Source organism: Neofelis nebulosa, chromosome 12 (genome assembly GCF_028018385.1).
Source record: "Neofelis nebulosa isolate mNeoNeb1 chromosome 12, mNeoNeb1.pri, whole genome shotgun sequence".
Lineage (NCBI taxonomy): Eukaryota > Metazoa > Chordata > Mammalia > Carnivora > Felidae > Neofelis > Neofelis nebulosa.
Window position 1 is genome coordinate 16,540,869 of NC_080793.1, and position 17,548 is coordinate 16,558,416.

Here is a 17,548-nt window from a genome sequence, read left to right on the forward strand (position 1 = left end):
GAAATAAACATTAAAAAATTAAATGAAATGTACAGGCTACTGAAAACATGAGTTTAGTTTGAGTAGAGGATAAACACTCAGTTGTTTTTCATGGTTGTTGTTTGTTAATATAATTGGGGAGTAATAAGGAAGTGGTGCTTATAGATTTCAATGATGCTTTTTTCCTTTATAAAGACCGCTGAATGAATGAATGAATGAATGAACATATGCAACAGTTCATGAGTTTGCATATCATTGTTGCGTAGGGCCCATGCTAATCTTCTCTGTATCTTTCCAAATTTAGTATATGTGCTGCCAAAGCGAGCACAAGACCGCTGAATTTAAACATTGGAATATATATTCATACAGTAACTTTAAATTTCCTAAGCAGTTGTACATTTCCTTACTACGTTTTATAAATGCTTTTCATTTGTTTTGTTGTTTGTTTTCTGTCCATAGGAAGAAGGGACTTTCCCAACCCCTCAGTACTTGGGCCTCGTGAATTTCTGTCTCAAGTTTCCAAACACTCGATAAAGTGATCAAATCATTTTTATCAGTGTGTGGATGACACAAATTTACAGGGCTCCCAGTAGTTATGCGCTTGGGCTTAAGTACGAGTTAAACATAAATTCAAATCCTTATTCCGTCTAAAGAGCTGTGTGACTCTGAATCATAGCAAATATCTGAGCCATTTGCATCATTTATAAAATTGGGTTGTTTTCAATGATACAATGCATGTATAATCTTTCATTGATCAAGTATGTCATAGAAGGTGTAATTATAAAGTAACCTACAATCCATTCTAGCACATCAATTGTTTTCTCTGCCCTCAGGCACCTTATCTACTCTGGTCATGATAGAAAAAGTTCTAAGGTAACACAGTTATAAACCTCTGCCTCATTTTAATAATTCATGTGCCCTGTCCCTTACAATCCTCATGAACTAGAACTTGATATAAATTTAAAGCTTCTCCCTTTCCTTCTTCCAAGCTTGCTTTAGTCTCACACCCTGGAGGCAAAGATGTACATGGACAAGCATCTGCTCCTCTCCCTTTATTCTGGCTTCTAAACACTCTTAATCAGAGTGGGGGTGGAGGACAGGAAAGGAGAAAGGAGGGACATTCCTCCATGACTGGCATTGGCTGAAGACCTAGCATCAGCGCTCTGTGCACATGACGGATGGTTAATGCTATCTGTGTCCATCCTGAGTTCCTCCTGCACCACTTCCCCTGATTCAGAGTATCCATCACCTCAATATTCATGACTCATCTCTGCCAACTTACCTTCTGCTGCTCAGCTCATAGTCTTCAGGTCTGCTCTGGTCCTCATGCCCCTCCTTCCAGGCAAACCTCTTGGACAATTCTAGACAACTCCAAACCAGTACTCTTTACGGCATGGCCCAGATCTGATTTGGGGTAAAAGCCATAATTCTTTGATGGGGAGGGTGGTTTTTCTCAAACTACAATTGTCTACTTTAAGGACATAGGTCACTTTATCCAGGCTTTTGATGTTTACATTTCTCAGGTGCAACTCAGGCGCAACTCAGGCGTAAGTAACAAGATGGAGATTCAACAAGCCTTCAAATGGTTTCCTTAAAGGCCCATGTACTCTTGTGAAGTGCACAGGGAAGCCCTTTCCAATGGTGCCCTGGGAAAAATGTAAGTAAGACTTAAAGCATACACAGAACTATTTCCAAAATTCTTCCTTCACTCTCCATTTGATGATGGTGTTATACCCATATAGAGATATGGTTGAAAGAGATAAAGGTTGAAAAGGTGTCAGGTTATCATTCACTATTTTGAAATGTTGACTTCTTAGTCTAGAATATCCTTTCAGTATAGGCCTTAGTCAAAGTTTACATTCTAAAATTCTGTTGTATACATAAAGCTGCCAATACAGTACTTGGTCATGTTGTTAGAAAGGTGAGTGCTCAATGTAAAGTTGGAATTGTAATTGCAACGTATTACTTGCTTCTTAGAGAGACACACATACATATGTACAGTTTGTGGTGCCATGCTTTAAGAGTAGTGTTGACAAATACAAGTGTTTCCAAAAGGAAGTTTAGCAAGACCAAAGTTCACAGGGATATCAAATTAATGATTTTAGTATTAAGTCATATGATATGAAATAAACATGATGGCAGTTAAAAGTTTGATATAAACTATGATTATACCTAAAATTCTCATGTTCAGCATGTAAATATTGAGTGATTTGGCTCTACTTTATTTTTTCAGAAACTCTTCATGTGTCTCTTCAAGACATTGTAGTAAAACTAAACTTGAATATGAGAGCTTGCCTGCCTGTGTTCCTTCCTTCCATCCTTCCCTCTTTCCCTTCCTTCTTTCTTTCTTTCCTTCCTTCTTTCTATTTTCTGTCATCCATTCTCTCCTAAATCATTTAGTACAAAAGTCATTAGGTGAGATGGATCAAGGTTTGCATCTGTAGGTAAGGAGGTCAATGTCTAATAGATATACTGGAGCCTGAATCAGTAAAGAGGGTGTCTGGTGGTAATATGTAGGTGTGCAGAGTGTGTGTGTATATGTATATACATATATTATATATATTTATATATAGGTGTGTGTGTATATGTGTATGTATGTTTATATACATACACATATACACACACACCTATATATAAAACACACACACACACACACACACACACACACACACGCAAACACACACACATTTTATCTCAGTGGTCTACCAAGAGGGCCCAGGGATAGTGACATCCCAGATAAATGAACACAACCAACACAGATCATTGTCTCTAAAAACATTCTCCACTAAAAGGAACTTGAGATCCTTAGAGAAATGGCTGATTTCAGGGTTGTGAAACCAAAAATTCATGATGAGCCTTATGCAGCTTGGTGTGCCAGAAATAATATAAGTACAAAGAATATTGTGGACATGTAAAAAGGACACAGAAGCAGCCAGAAGGACCTCCCACTGGAATAAGCTAGGCATCAAATTAAACAGAGATGCTACTGGATTATAACCCACTGAATAAAATAGGCATCCATGACTCCATTCTAATACAAGTAAACAAATGGGAAGAAGAAAACACTTTTCCTTCCACTAGAATGCCACCTAATAAATGGAGAAGGAATAATAGTGATAGAAAAATCACCATTTGGCAGCTGGAGGAATAATTATTTTCTCCAACTAACAGTAGTAAATGCCAAAGCCAGTGGGTAAAAGTATGATAAGGAATAGAATATTTGCTTAGTCTCAAAATAGCTCCCATATCATACTTATTATAGAAGTAATTTTACAGTGGAAAAATCTTATAGATACAACCTAAACCAGGTGATCAAAGTTAACATCACCAGTAGTGGGACAAATTGAAACTGTGTATCACTTGATAGGATTTTAGGAGAAGAACACACAATCACAATTTTTATCTTGTTGTCAAAAATCTATAATCTAAATCTGATAAGGAAACATTGAACAAATCCAAATTGAATGACATTCTATAAAATGTAAAATTATCAGTCTGTGATATTCAAAAGCATTAGGGTCATTAAAGGCAAGGAAAGACTGAGGAACTAATGTCAATTGAAGGCTACTAAAATTTATGACAATTAAATGTGACACATGATTCTAGATTAGCCATTTTTGCTCTAATGGGCATTTATGGAAATTAAAGATCCTTGAAAGGGGTGTGTGAAATTAGTAATATATGTTAATTTTTTTTTTTTAAATTCTGGCAGCTTTTTTGAAGTTATGTTAGAGAACGTCCATGTTCATAGGACTTATCCACTAGTGTTTAGGGTGACAGGACATCATGTCCACAACTCACTCTCCAGTGCTTTCGGGAGGTAAAAAAACCAAACCAAACCAAAACAAAACAAAACAAAACAAAAAAAACAGTCTTTGTATGATGGTTGCAGATTGCTATAAGTTTGAAATGACTTCAAAATTGAACAAAAAACAGAGGAAAATTTACGCAGATACTATCTCTAGTAATATCAATTATGCATCGTTCCAAGTTAACTAGAGCAGTACCTGATGGCATCCGGTTATAGAATGGTGGCAGCAGGCAACTGGTTAGGTTTCCTAAACCACCCACATGCATACACTGATTCACATGCACAAGACACTTTGATCATCTGTTTGAGTTTACATGAATAAATATCAGTTAGCCATGCCATAAGGGTACTGAGGGCACAGTAAAAAACTGTTATTAAGCTTGCCTTGTGTGTGTTGGAAATGAGGTTATGATTACAATTTCAAATACTTTAGGTACTTTTTTTAAAGTTTGTTTGTTTATTTTGAGAGAAACAGAGAGCACAAACAGGGAAGGAACAGAGGGAGAGGGACAAAATCTCAACTAGGCTCCTCACTGTGACCAGGGAGCTGGATGCAGGGCTTGAATTCCTAAACCGTGAGATCATGACCTAAGCTGAAGTCAAGAGTTGGATGCCCAACTCACTGAACCACCCAGGTGCCCCTAAGTACTTTTTGATGTAAGAGTTTTTGTCTTTCTTTAGGACCAGAAGAAAAACAATTGATGGAAGACTGAGGTTTCCAATTTTGATTTAAGAAGAGATGACAGTAAATGCTGCTGAAGAAAGGTAATGCCTTGTGAGAAATTCATATTGAGATCTGACCAAGCCAAGTCTGTGTGATGATCTGATCAGGAAGTGGAAGGATAGGTACATGACAGATGGAGAAAGGTAAGCTACCTGATTTCTCAAACAGATGTGCCCAAGGGGGTAGAGTTTTAAATATGGATGCTTTTACTCTTAATCCTGACCATATCAAAGATGTTCTGATTCGAAGATATAAGAATTAATATGTCCATTTTTTTCCCTCTATAGATTCAATAACCATTTCATGTTGATAGGCCTGGCTTCAAGTGCGAGGGAAAAAAAAGTCCTTGTATAATGTCAACATAACAAAAATAATGAGATTATAGAAGAACACTGACTGATCCGCACTTCATAATTGAAAGATGGGCCTATTAAGGGGACACAGCAGGCCTGAAGGAATTGTGTGATCATTTGCACAAATGCTAATTTTGATATGTGGTTCTTCATCTCCGTAAGCATAATGTGGCTGGGCCGGCAGGATGAACAATGCATTCTTCCCCCGGGAGGTCTATGCCTCAGTGAATCAATGCCAGAAGGGCCATTTGCTGGTGTTGGATGACAGGGCATTCGTTCTCTCTTCTTGTTGTACTTGTGGACACAATTGATCTGATTTGCCAGGATGCTGTGTTTTTAGAGACAACCATCTTCTTTCCTAGAGAAGCCATCTTGCTCTGGGTTGTGTAGTTTTATAGATGAAGCCTGGGGCAAATCACCTCTCTCCTCTGGCCTTAATTTCCTCACTGAGAATATAAAGAATTTGGAATAGACAAGCTACCCTCTCTGAAATGACTCTGCTTGGCAGGTAGTGTGATAGGAGAGAATGAACTTGGGCTTTTACATCAGAGAGACCTGGATTCAAATCCTACCTCAGCTACTTTGTAAAATCCTGAGCAAGTTTACTGAGCTCTCTGAGCATCACTCCCCCCAAATGGAAATAAGTGAGAAAAATAATACTTTATTTTCAGGGTATCAAGAATGCTAGTTGGCAAACAGCCCTTGATAAATATTTACTACATGGCTACATGTAGCAACTATTTGCTACATTAACTATATGTTAATTTACTATACACCAGTATGTATCTAATCAAATAATCAGATATTGACATATATGCACATATACCCACAAACCCCAGAGAAGATACAGAACATAGTTAAGTGATAAAGATCTGCCACAGATTTAGGTTAGTGTGAATTCTCTGCCCCAAGCCTACAAAGCCCCATTGACGTAAGTAGGCACTCAGTAAATGTTTGTCACGTGAATAAGTAAACAAAAAAAGCACGTGGCAACCCCCATCCTCAAAAGTGCAAATCCATAGTTTTAATGCAAATTGTCGAGAAATAGAATTTTGAACAAAGATTCTAACTTGCCATCTGCTTCATATATACCCTGCTTTGTCCTTCTTTTTTCTTTTTTTTTTTTTTTTTTTTTTTTTTTTTTTTTCAACATTTTTTATTTATTTTTGGGACAGAGAGAGACAGAGCATGAACGGGGGAGGGGCAGAGAGAGAGGGAGACACAGAATCGGAAACAGGCTCCAGGCTCCGAGCCATCGGCCCAGAGCCTGACGCGGGGCTCGAACTCACGGACCGCGAGATCGTGACCTGGCTGAAGTCGGACGCTTAACCGACTGCGCCACCCAGGCGCCCCTCTTTTTTCTTAATTCTATCAAGTTTGTTAGGTAACTCAGGGGAAGGAACATTTCTCATGGAATATTCTGACCTCAGTTCTATCTAACCCACATGGAAAGGCCCACAGGTCTACATGTAACCCTAAAGTAGGTTTTTATAAGAATCCACTGAAATAAATAATTCAAGGCCTGTCCTCAGTCACATATGAGAAAGCCTCCATTAAGTCCAATGGAGAGTTCAAATGCTAGTGGCGGAACCTGAAAATATATGTATTTTATACAACTCTTCTCACATCCTTTTGGGAAAGATAATGAACTACAATATTAGGGATTATTCCAATTTTCTCAAGCAAGAAAAAAGAGAATTAGATGAGTTGGAAAAAATGGACTTTAAAAAAATGGTGCAGTATTTGATGTTTAAAAAATCAAATAAAAGGCCACAAATTGAATGGAATAGCTTTTGTTAATGCTGAAACTTGCAGGGCCAGTTAGAGCTCATTAAGAGGTGATGGGAACTATGCAGATGAGATCAAGTTTGGTAATTGGCTGGTTCTGAATCCATTAAAAAGGTTATAGGGTTGTTTGGGTGGGTTATGTTTTATAAATGAATGATTAGAAGTATATTAATGGGCCAATGGGTTATAAGGCTGGGATTGGTTTGGTGATATAATGTCTTGAATAGCACTAAGCTGGGGACAAGGTTATGTGTATAGGATTAAATTTGGGGAATAGGTCAGCTATGATCATATTAGGTGGGTTATAGGGTTGTAAAAAGTGTCCTGTGTTTGATGGCAATGAGAAAATGAGATTGTAGTTAGACTTCACTTGCATCCTTAGCACTTCTAATATTCTAATGTCTTTATATGTAGAAACTGCTTTCTGGAATTTATGTGGGCTCTGGACCAAGACCCCCAAAGAGCTCAGATATCAGTCAAAACCCTTAATTCCCAGCAGAGTTAAAGTCTTCATTGGTGTGTTACCAAGATTAAAAAAAAATCACACTGGGGAAAGGGACAGGCCAAGGTAATGTTATGAAATTTTCTTAGGAGTGGGTTCAAGAGAAAGTGACATGTAGCAGAGTCATAGAAAGTTGAATATACACTTGTTACTAAGGTGGTGATTGCAGACGGAAGGACCATCTAGGAGGAGGTTGCATTTCTGTGAAAACATTTGGGCATGCTTAACACACCAGTTGTCTTCAAGGAACTCAGAGGTCCTATGTGTGTCCGTGGTGGGAAGGTCTGGGAGTAAGAGAAGGAGGGCTGTGTAGACATGTTGTATTTGTGTGTGCAGGGAAGGATTAGACAAGAGAAGTTGGCTGAGGTTGGAATTTAAGGAAGGAGTTGGTGAACATAAATGTGCACATAAATGTGGACTTAATATTTTCTCCCAGTCTGTCCCCAAATGTATTCCAGAGCAAATAAATGTCATAAGTGCACAAAATGATTTTTAAAAAAAGGATTCTGTGGACTCAAATATGTTTGCTAATGCTACATTGTAAATTCTCAGCCTCTGCCTCTTCTATAGACATTCAATTCTCTTTAGAATATTAGATGTTCTAAGGAAACTTGCAGCTACCAAGATGTGAATCCATACTTTACTCCACCATATTTTAAGCTTTTTTGATCCCAGACACATTTTTGCCCACTCCAACCACAAGAAGAAGTGTTATTAATACCCATTTGAGTAAATGCTTTAAGGAACACACTATTGCTCTAGACAAAGAGAAGCCCTTATAATAAAGACTAAGAAACAAGAGACAAGGATACTCAGTTTTCTCATTTTACAAAAGAGATATAACGATGCTAGAAGGCTAAGATACAGCAAAGAAAATGGAAAAAAAATATTGATGTTGTATCTGAACAGTCAATTTGAATTATCTACTACTAAGTAGTTATATGACCTTGAGAAAATTTCTTCTCTGTGGGTCTCAGTTTTCTTAAGTATACAGTTAGGACAAAAAAGAAACTTAAGACTATTAAATAAGGTAATGCATGTAATGATGAGCACTGTACCTCACACATAAGAGGGTGACTGATGTTAACAGTTGCAATAATTCTAAACTTCCCGACTGTCTGAGGTACTGCACCATGTTCAGTTCAACCTTCTGGCCCCTGAGTTCAAGTGTGAGAGCCTTCCCCCACGTCATGTCATCTTTGGGGGCATTATAAGGAAACATCTTTACAAAATAAAACTAAGGGTAGAAGAATAAAGGTCATGGACTGGTATCACTTTCCTTCTTGGCTGTTGGATAGAAGGATGACTAATGTTAATTGAATGAGGTATTCATATGGGAAGACTAGATATCTAACTAAAAAAGAAGTAGGTTTTTGAGTGGCAAACATTCTAGTCTCATGAGAAAGGAACCACCAGCTGACGAGGGCATTGAGCCAATAGAGAGGCTAAGCTCAAATCATAGGTAGACCTTTCAGAGATTTTAGTCCCCGCCTCTGTGCTCATTTCTTCATGGGCAGCCATCCTTGAAGCTGGGAAATAGTTGGGAAATTAGACAGCTAGGGTCTATTTTCTCCATTCTGAACACTTGCTTGATATTTAGACTTTTTACATGTCCCTCCCTAGCCTCACAAATTTTCATGAATATAGCACTTTTCTTTATTAAAAAAACTTTACTCTTTAAAATGTTTCTCAAAACTGCCCTTGGTGACATCACAGAAATTTCCTGGATATAAATCAAGTTCAAATAATTAGTAACTGCTAAAGTAATTTCTCCCTTCTTCCAGAGTTTGTCAGAGTTACACTTAAGGGGGAGGGGGAAGAGTGGGAATCAGAAACAGATCTCTGTTTCTTGGGGACAGTGACGGGGGAGATCTGAATTCTATTCTGGGTAAATTCCCTGCCTATTTCCACTTCACCATGACTTCTATTTCACAGCAGTAAAGGGATAGTTAAAATTCTTTATCAAAACAGACTGAATGAAGATTTAAATCCTTCCTTACTCCTACTACTACTACTATTAGTTTTTAGTTTTTCCTCTTTTTGGATGCCTATTAGTCCAGTCACTCACTCTCTTCTCTAAAATGCTCACAATATTCTATACACATTCCATGCCTGGGTTGTGTTTGTTTTTCTTTGTTTTTGTTTTTTCCATAGACGCAGTGATTACATTTGCGTCCTTCCAAATTTTAAGCTACTCTAAGACAACAACTTGGCCTTACTTTGTATTCTGTCTGCCCCTTTCCTGGCCCAGTGCCCAGAGCTAAATAACTCTTCAGTAAATGACCAGTGGGTGAATATACAAATGAGTAAAAGCATTTTCTAAAATTTCAGAGTGTGCCTCACTGTACCCATTTTTTTTTAACAAGAGAGCTGAAGCAATTGACTGCTATCATCTATTCTGGTGAAGACACTCTGTGGTCTATGATTAAAACAACAACAAAACCAAAACTAAACAAAAACAGACAAAAAACATTAAAACTAGTCTTAAATTGAGCTAATTCGTAACCTGTCCTTATTTCCTTGTGGATGTGAATCTAATAGATTTTTTTTTCTAATGTTTGAAAACAAAACTTAATTTGTAGGCTGAGTCTGGAGCTGGAATGAATTTCTTTCATTTGTGTTAGAAATCTGTGAAAACAAGGGGTTTCGATGAGGACAAGTGACTGACCCTTAACTATGAAATCACAAATGGGCACCACCATAATAATCAGGTGTATTTATAAATCAGGAACAACGTCCCAGCAAGACTGCCTTCCCTCACCTCCCACTGCATTATTGCTCCCTGCCAAAGCTGTCAGCTTGCGCTCGCATTGCTAATTAACTGCACCACTCAAAGCAGGTGGATGGCCAAAGGAAACAACCCACAATTTTCCCTGTAATCATTTGTGCTTCAGGTCCCTGGACTCTGGGACCCGTTCTGCTTGACTTGCTCCCCACTCTCCACACTGAGCACACACACATGCTCCCACCTGGGGGGAAAAGGAGAAGTGGCTTCTCCAGAGGGGAGAAAGAGAGGGAACCATCTGTGAGGTTTGCAAGAGAAAAACCTTTGGGCTGATTCAGGGGCTGGGCTGAGTGTGAAAGAGACAAAGCAGGAAAGTTGATAAATAAGCTCCAACGCTTCCTCAAGAAAATACCCCCTTGGATTTGCCAGCACCGAGTATCTTCACATTAGGTGATATTTTCCCTTGAGAATTTTACAGATCTGTGCAATTCTTCATCCATACAAGCAAGGCAATTTTATCAGACATCCACTTTTTCTCTACATCCAACACCAACCCTCCAGATTAAATCACCATTGTCTTCCACCCTAATTCCTGTAATAGCCTCCTTGCCATCACGCAGCCACAAAGTATGATTTATAGAAATCCAATCTTGTTTTGGATTCTCTCGTTTCACCCCTGCTGCTTAAAACTCTACCTTCTTCCCATTAATCCAAGGATCAAATCCTAAGTTAATAATGGCTCACAGTACCCTCTGTGGCCTTGTCTCTACCTAACTTCCAGCTCCCTTCCAAGCTACTTTGGACCTCAGTTGCTGGGTACCAGTTCTCTGCATAAACCACATTTTCTCATGCTTCAGGGTTTACATGTTATTCCTTCTGCTTGAAACCTTCTTTCTCCAGTCCTTTACCTGGCCTCCTACTCATCCTGTAGGACAAAGCGTATCAATTAATCATCAGTAACATCTAATCCATTGACAACCTGTACCCACTAATTTAAACCAGTCTTCTCATCTATCTTCTAACATTTCAGCTTTTACCTTTTTTCCATTGCGCATATCTGCATACATAGCAATATCTGTTTCTTTCATTAGCACAGTGGTTATCAACCAGAGGTGATTTTGCCCTCCAGTGGACATTTGGCAAAGTCAGAAGATACTTTTGGTTGTAATAAATGAGAAGAGGAAGGCATATCACCCACATCTAGTGCGTAGGGGCCAAGGATGCTGTCAAACACCCTATAAATGCATCAGACAGCCCCCCACAACAAAGAATTTTCAGCTCCAAAAGGCAATAGTGTAAGTAGTTGAGAAAACCCAGCAGAAGCTATAAGGTCCGTGATATAGACAGAAACCATGCCTGTCTTAAACATTTATATTTCTCTAGGACTTAAGGTTTGCTTAACATATACTGTGTTTAATAGATGTTTATTAAGTTAATGCTTGGTTTAATCACACTGTATTCCAAACATGGGCCATTCACCCACTGATTAATCACTTAATGAGCATCATGATACAAGTGGTCATGTGTTTGTCATTGGTAATACAGTGATAAATATCAAAAGCCCATGCTATCAGGAGCCTTAGAATTTAGAAGAGGAATAAGAATGTAAGCAATAAGTTAAACTTGAGGGAAATTTCAATGCATAACACATTATAAGAAATTATTTCACCAGTTGAATGGCATAGATGTTCAGGAAGAAAAGTAACGTGGGTCTTTCACTCAGTCAATAAATATTTGTTGAGAACAAGATGATGGGGATGCAGCAGTGAATAAGACAGACAAGACTCTTGCCCTAATGGAACTTACCTTCTAAAAGGGAAGTCAGAAAGTTTAAAAAATTAAAAAATTAAGGGGAAGACATACATTAAAAGCTATGTTATAAATCAGTAAGATCATTACAATTGAGCTATGTTCTATGAAAACAATAAGTAAGATGAGATAAAGCATAACAGGGAGAGCCTGCTTTAAATAGAATGATCAGCTAAATCCTGTCTGACATGGCATTTCATATGAGGTTTGAGTATGCTTGTGAGCTCATATAATTTTCAGCCATGATGAAAACTGGGCAGATGTACCAAAGAAAGTGTATAAAATAATTTTCCAAGCAAATGAAACATCACATGCAATGTCTCAGATGTAGGAGAGACCTTTGCATGTTGGACAGAGGGAAAAGGACATTTAATAGGTCTAGGATCCAACGAGATTCAGGGAAAATGGTATCAAATGAACTTGTAGGTAACATAGAAGCAGACTATGAATATTCTCTAGGCCATGGTAAAACGTATGGGTTTTTATTCTAGAAACAATGAGAAACAATGGGTGAATTTTCAAAATTTAAATTTATATTTTAAGTGATCGCTCTGGCTATTTCATGAACAGAAGAAGTAAGAGCAAAGAGTGGAAGCACAGAAATGTTAGTAAGTGCATGCAGTGGTCCAGGTGAGAGGTGATGATGGCTTTTATATAGTGGTAGAGGTGGAAAACAAAAGTAAATGAACTTGAGATATTTTTCTGAGTCGTAATAGACCAGAATTTGTGACAAATTAGATATCAGACGGGAGGGAAAGTGAAAACTTAAGGTAATGTCTAAGTTTTGGCCAAAGAAATTGAGTGTAGGGAGTATTGTTTACATAAAAAAGACTGGGGGAAAAGATGCTTGTGCATGTTTTGGGGGATGGCCAAGTACTATGGGTTGCATATAGTATGATTGCAAGGTTAAACATGAAAATAGCAAAAGTAGTAACACTTACATAACAGTCATTGTGTCTCAGCACTCTTCTACGCATTTTACAGATCTTGGCTGCTTTAATTTTCAGAACAATCCTGTGTGTGAGACATGACCCATCTCCCCACTTGACAAATAAGGACACCAAAGAGAACTGAAGTAACCTATCTTAGGTCAAACAGCACGTCTCATGAATGGATATGTGAATAAGGCAGTTATGTCGATGTATCTGTAATTCAGAGTATACATCTAAGGTGGGGATGTCAATTTCTAAGTCATCAGAATTAAGATGGTCACATTTTCAGATTGTGTAGAAAGAGAATGTAAGCAGGAGGGGGGGGGAAACCTGGTAACTTGATGAAACAATGTAAAAACGATGGAAATAAATGAATAAGAAAATCTTTTTTTTTTCCCTATGGCAAATGTAATATTGGAAAGATATCTATGTAATATCGGAACAACTGGAAAATATAGAGAATATTCTGGCACCTTTGAATGCCAAGCTAAGTAATGTTGTTTTCTGCAAATATTCTGGAATATTTGAGAGTCTTTGTGAAAAAAAAAAAAAGTGCCAGCATAAGGTAGCACTTAGAGATGGCAGATCAGGCAGTAGTAAGGTGCAACAGTTAAGAGTGGGTAGTGAATAAAAGTTTCAAAATTGTTTAAAAGGCAAGCACAATACCAGATTTCCTCCCAGGGACAAGGAATAAAAGAAAAGAGTAAACAATACATAGTGTTAGCAAGGGGCATCACAAGGGGGTGATAAATTCATTTTAGCAGAACGGCCCCATTTCCCTGGGGATTTTGTTTCTCAAAATGATATTTCTCCTTCATGCCTCCCATGCATCCCTTCTCTTTCACTTTCCTTGGAGATAGATGATTTAAGAGCCGTTGGGATTTTGTCAAAGGAAACATTCTCAGGGCTTCAGGTTCTCAACAAATGGAGCTTGGATGAGAAATTTCAATCTTGCGTAGATATGATACAGTGCGTATAAATCTCTGTGCATGCAGCTGAAGATCTAAAATATGCACATCTAAAATCTTTAGACACTTAAAATCTATTCTTCAGTGTCTAAATAGTTGCTGCTAGCTTCTTTTTTCTTTTTGAATAATCCTTATATGAAGGCACCCTGAAGAATATGGAAAGAAACATAACTAATATTTATGACTGCCTTCTACATTTTAGGCTCTGTGTTAGGCATACCACTACACAACTACATCAAAAAGCAATTTGACTGTTTATTTACCTAGCACAATTAAGTTCTTTACTTATGTCAATTTCTCATAGACCACAAAGCTTGCATTATAGTGATATAGTTGAGACTGGGCCTCACGGCCACATTTTTCTTGATTAAAGTCCTAGCTTCTAGAACATTTATATAGGTCTATAAAACAGGATAGGCAATTTAACCAATCTTGGCTTACTTTCTTTATTAAAATCAGAAATGTTAATAAATATCATGATGAGAATTAAAAGTTAATACATATAAGCTGTTTAAATACAATGTCTATCATATTATATTACTAAATGCTATTATTACATGTCCCATATAGAATTGTACATCAATAAATATTTGATGTTGATATTGTTGCATAATAGTGTGTTCTACGGTGGGTTACTTAAGGAAGTGACTTTGAAGGCTGTTGATTCAAGGAGGTTGAGAAATGTTGAGTGTAGTATGGTTGTAGTGGTGATCTAACTCAGACTAAAGGTGAGAGGTGGAGTTCAGCAGAAGACAAGAATCCAAGTCCTAAATGGTGTGTGCAATGAAATAGTGTTCAATATATGACATTAATGAGTAGTAAAGAGAGATTAAAATCCAGGGATTCTGGCAGATACTGTGAGACTTATATATTTATAACTAGGAACTCAAATATTGTTTTAAAAACATTTGTGCATTTTTGGAAGGAAAGGGTCAGTTACTTGTATAAGATACTAAAAGGGATCCATAAATCAATAAAATGCACAGTTGGAGATTGTGAGACTCAAAGAAGAGCTTTTTATAAGAGAACATAAGAAAGATTTGTAATAGAAGCAAAGACAAGCTAGAGAATGGTGACATCACCTCAGAGACTATAAGGTGAGAAATAATAAACAGGCTTCAGAGAAGAAGTGTTGTCAGGGGAGAGTTGGTTTCAGAAACAAAGGAAGGTGAGGGAACATTCTGCAAGAAGGTTTCTGATATAAAGGGGGGCACTTATAAGGGAGTTGAGGTTATAACTGGCACAGAAGAGCCAAAAGAAATTTCAGAAAGAGGAAGAATAGATTATTATAAACAAAAGTGCATGATAACATATGTAATTGTATGTGCGTTTGTGTGTGGGGGGGGCAAGAGCAGGTCAGAGGGCTTGAAATTTGATGGTGGACAAGGATGCACACGATAAGAACAAAACTGCATTGATTGTTCTTTAGATTTCTGGACAACTGAACTAAGATTCCAAGTGCTTTTGGAAGCAATGAAGTAGCTTCCCAAATCTTAAAGAAAAATGAGGCATTGATGTGACAAAAAATTGTTTATACATAATGATGAAGTGATGGTTCAAAGTTCCTTGCATTAAAAGGGATACACATGATGAATGTAAGCAGTAAATAGCTAAAAAGTACATAATTTTTAAGACTTTAGAGTAACCTTTCCAAAGGCTTAGGATGTTGGTTACAGGTGTGGACTTTGAAGTTAGACTCTTGGGGTTCCAATATTGATTTCATCCCTTTGTGAATGTGGGATTTTAGGTAAATGTGTATTTTCAATTTTAGGATACTTCCATTTCCACATCTATAAAATGGGTATAATAGCAATACTTTCAAAATAATTCCTTGTTTTGAATAATAATTCTTATAAATTGTTTAAAAAAATCCTTGGCCAATAGTAAATATGACAAAAGTGTCTGTTAAAATACACAAAAACATATACACAGGTAACAACTGTTTGATTTTGGACAAATTATGTAAGCCATTGAAGTCTCAGTTCTCATATCTATAACTTAGAGAAAAATATGTATTTCCCCACAAAGTTTGATGATTAAATGAAAACGTAATGAGATAAACCAAGTAAAGCACATAGTACTATATCTTGCACATATGAGTCAACCAAACTTTCTATTTTTTTTTCTTTTCACTATTAGAATTCTTTATAAAATCACAACATTAGACTTTATAAAAAGCACAAAATTATCTGAAGGAAATCATTAAACTAACACAAATATTAGTTTTGATTTACAGTATTTTTTATTTTAATAAAATGAACTGCTGTCTCAATTGATAATATATTCCTAATAATCTGTCATTAATTAACATTATAACTAAAAGAAGCACAGGTAAAGACCTACCAAACATTAAATAAACAATAATAAACATATAGTATGGCAAAAAAGTGGTGCCTTAAGAGATATTCCCTTTTTATGAAGATCAGAATTTTTAACTATGCACCCATTTGTTCAAATGTATAATATCAGTGTTGTCTCTGAAGCTCTTTACATACTTTCTGGGATGTCAATTTTTGCATCCTGCAAAAGTACTTAAGGTTTCCCTGGTCTGCTTTTAGTCCATTTCTTTAATTTTAAAATAGGTTGTTAAAATTCAAGATGTCTTGTAACAACCCCTCTTGCAATTAAGAGACAGACGTGTGTCTGGGTGTCTTAGCAGGGGGAAAAAATTCAGGAAACAGCTGTAGTTCAGAAAGGAGCAATTTTGCTCTATCCGTGGTGCTGAATATGATTTTCTACGGGTATGGGAAAGCATTAATTGCTTGTCCAAGAATCCAAACAGAATTTGATTTCTACAAACATGTGAGCCAGTCTGGAATGTATAACAGAAAGCCAAAAGCATAGAGAGAGTGAAAGCGGAGGATATATCATTTTAAAGCATTAAATGAGTGTGACCATTTTATTCATTGTTTTTTTTGTTTTTGTTTTTCCTCTCCAAACCTGGAAATGTTTTAGGTAATGCAAATGGATATATTTGATTTCCATCATTTGTGCTAAATGTTTCTTCTGATTATTATATGTTTTATATTTTCTCCATTAATTAACTCCAAGCTTAGTTTCTGAGTTTGTGAGACTTCCTAGTCAAAGTACACATCCAAATACTTTATTTATGGTGAAATGTTTGTTGAGAACGTACTATTTGTGACATCTTATACCATCCATTTTGGGGACAAATATATATTAAAGTTTCAGTAAATGTCAATAGTATTTTTTCTAAAACACAAACTTTTGTGGAGAAAGTATATGACTACAAGATTTTTAACTTTATATACAACTACTTAGGCATTGATGAATAAAGCTGTATGGGATTCTGAGTGTGGGGGACTAATCAGGTTCTGACTTGAGACATTGACGAAGACTATAAAAGGGCCCTTTTTAAAACTTATGCTCATGTTTTGCCCAATGCTAGATAATCCTATCAGTATCTAGGGACAGGAGAGAGGCAGAATGGAAAGAAAGATTTAAACCCAATTGAATGCATGGAATTTGTCTGCAAAAAAGCAGATATGGCATGTGGATGCTTCAGTGAGATCAAATGGCTTAAGGAATGTTCGATGACTGTTGCTGCATTACCCATGGGTTCTTTCACTTTGAATTATTTCACTATGAAATACTCATCTGCTGGCTGCAGAGAGAGAATGACAGAGAGAAAAGAAACATCTTTGCCTTGTCTAAACTTTGTGGAGAGGCTGTTGCACATAGGTCAGGCTTGTCTCCTTTCATTTATGTTAACAGGCCCTAAATCACTCTTTCAATTCACTGCCTCCCACCATGGAGACCACAGAACTTTGCTTCTCCATGATGCCATAGTCACAGAAAGCTCCCATAATATATTTCCAGAGGTGCATTTCTAAGGATTTGAATAAGTTCTCCATCCCCCTAACTATCACACTAATTTTAATTTCTGGACACATACACACACACACACACACACACACACACACACACACACTCCAC

General features: G+C 37.1%; 1 non-coding gene across 1 annotated transcript; it reads right to left on the reverse strand.

Annotated features, from left to right (window-relative positions):
- Positions 1-200: 200 nt before the first annotated feature.
- Positions 201-307, reverse strand: LOC131492331 (U6 spliceosomal RNA). The gene has a single exon (XR_009252019.1). It is a non-coding gene; the product is annotated as a U6 spliceosomal RNA (small nuclear RNA).
- Positions 308-17,548: the final 17,241 nt, after the last annotated feature.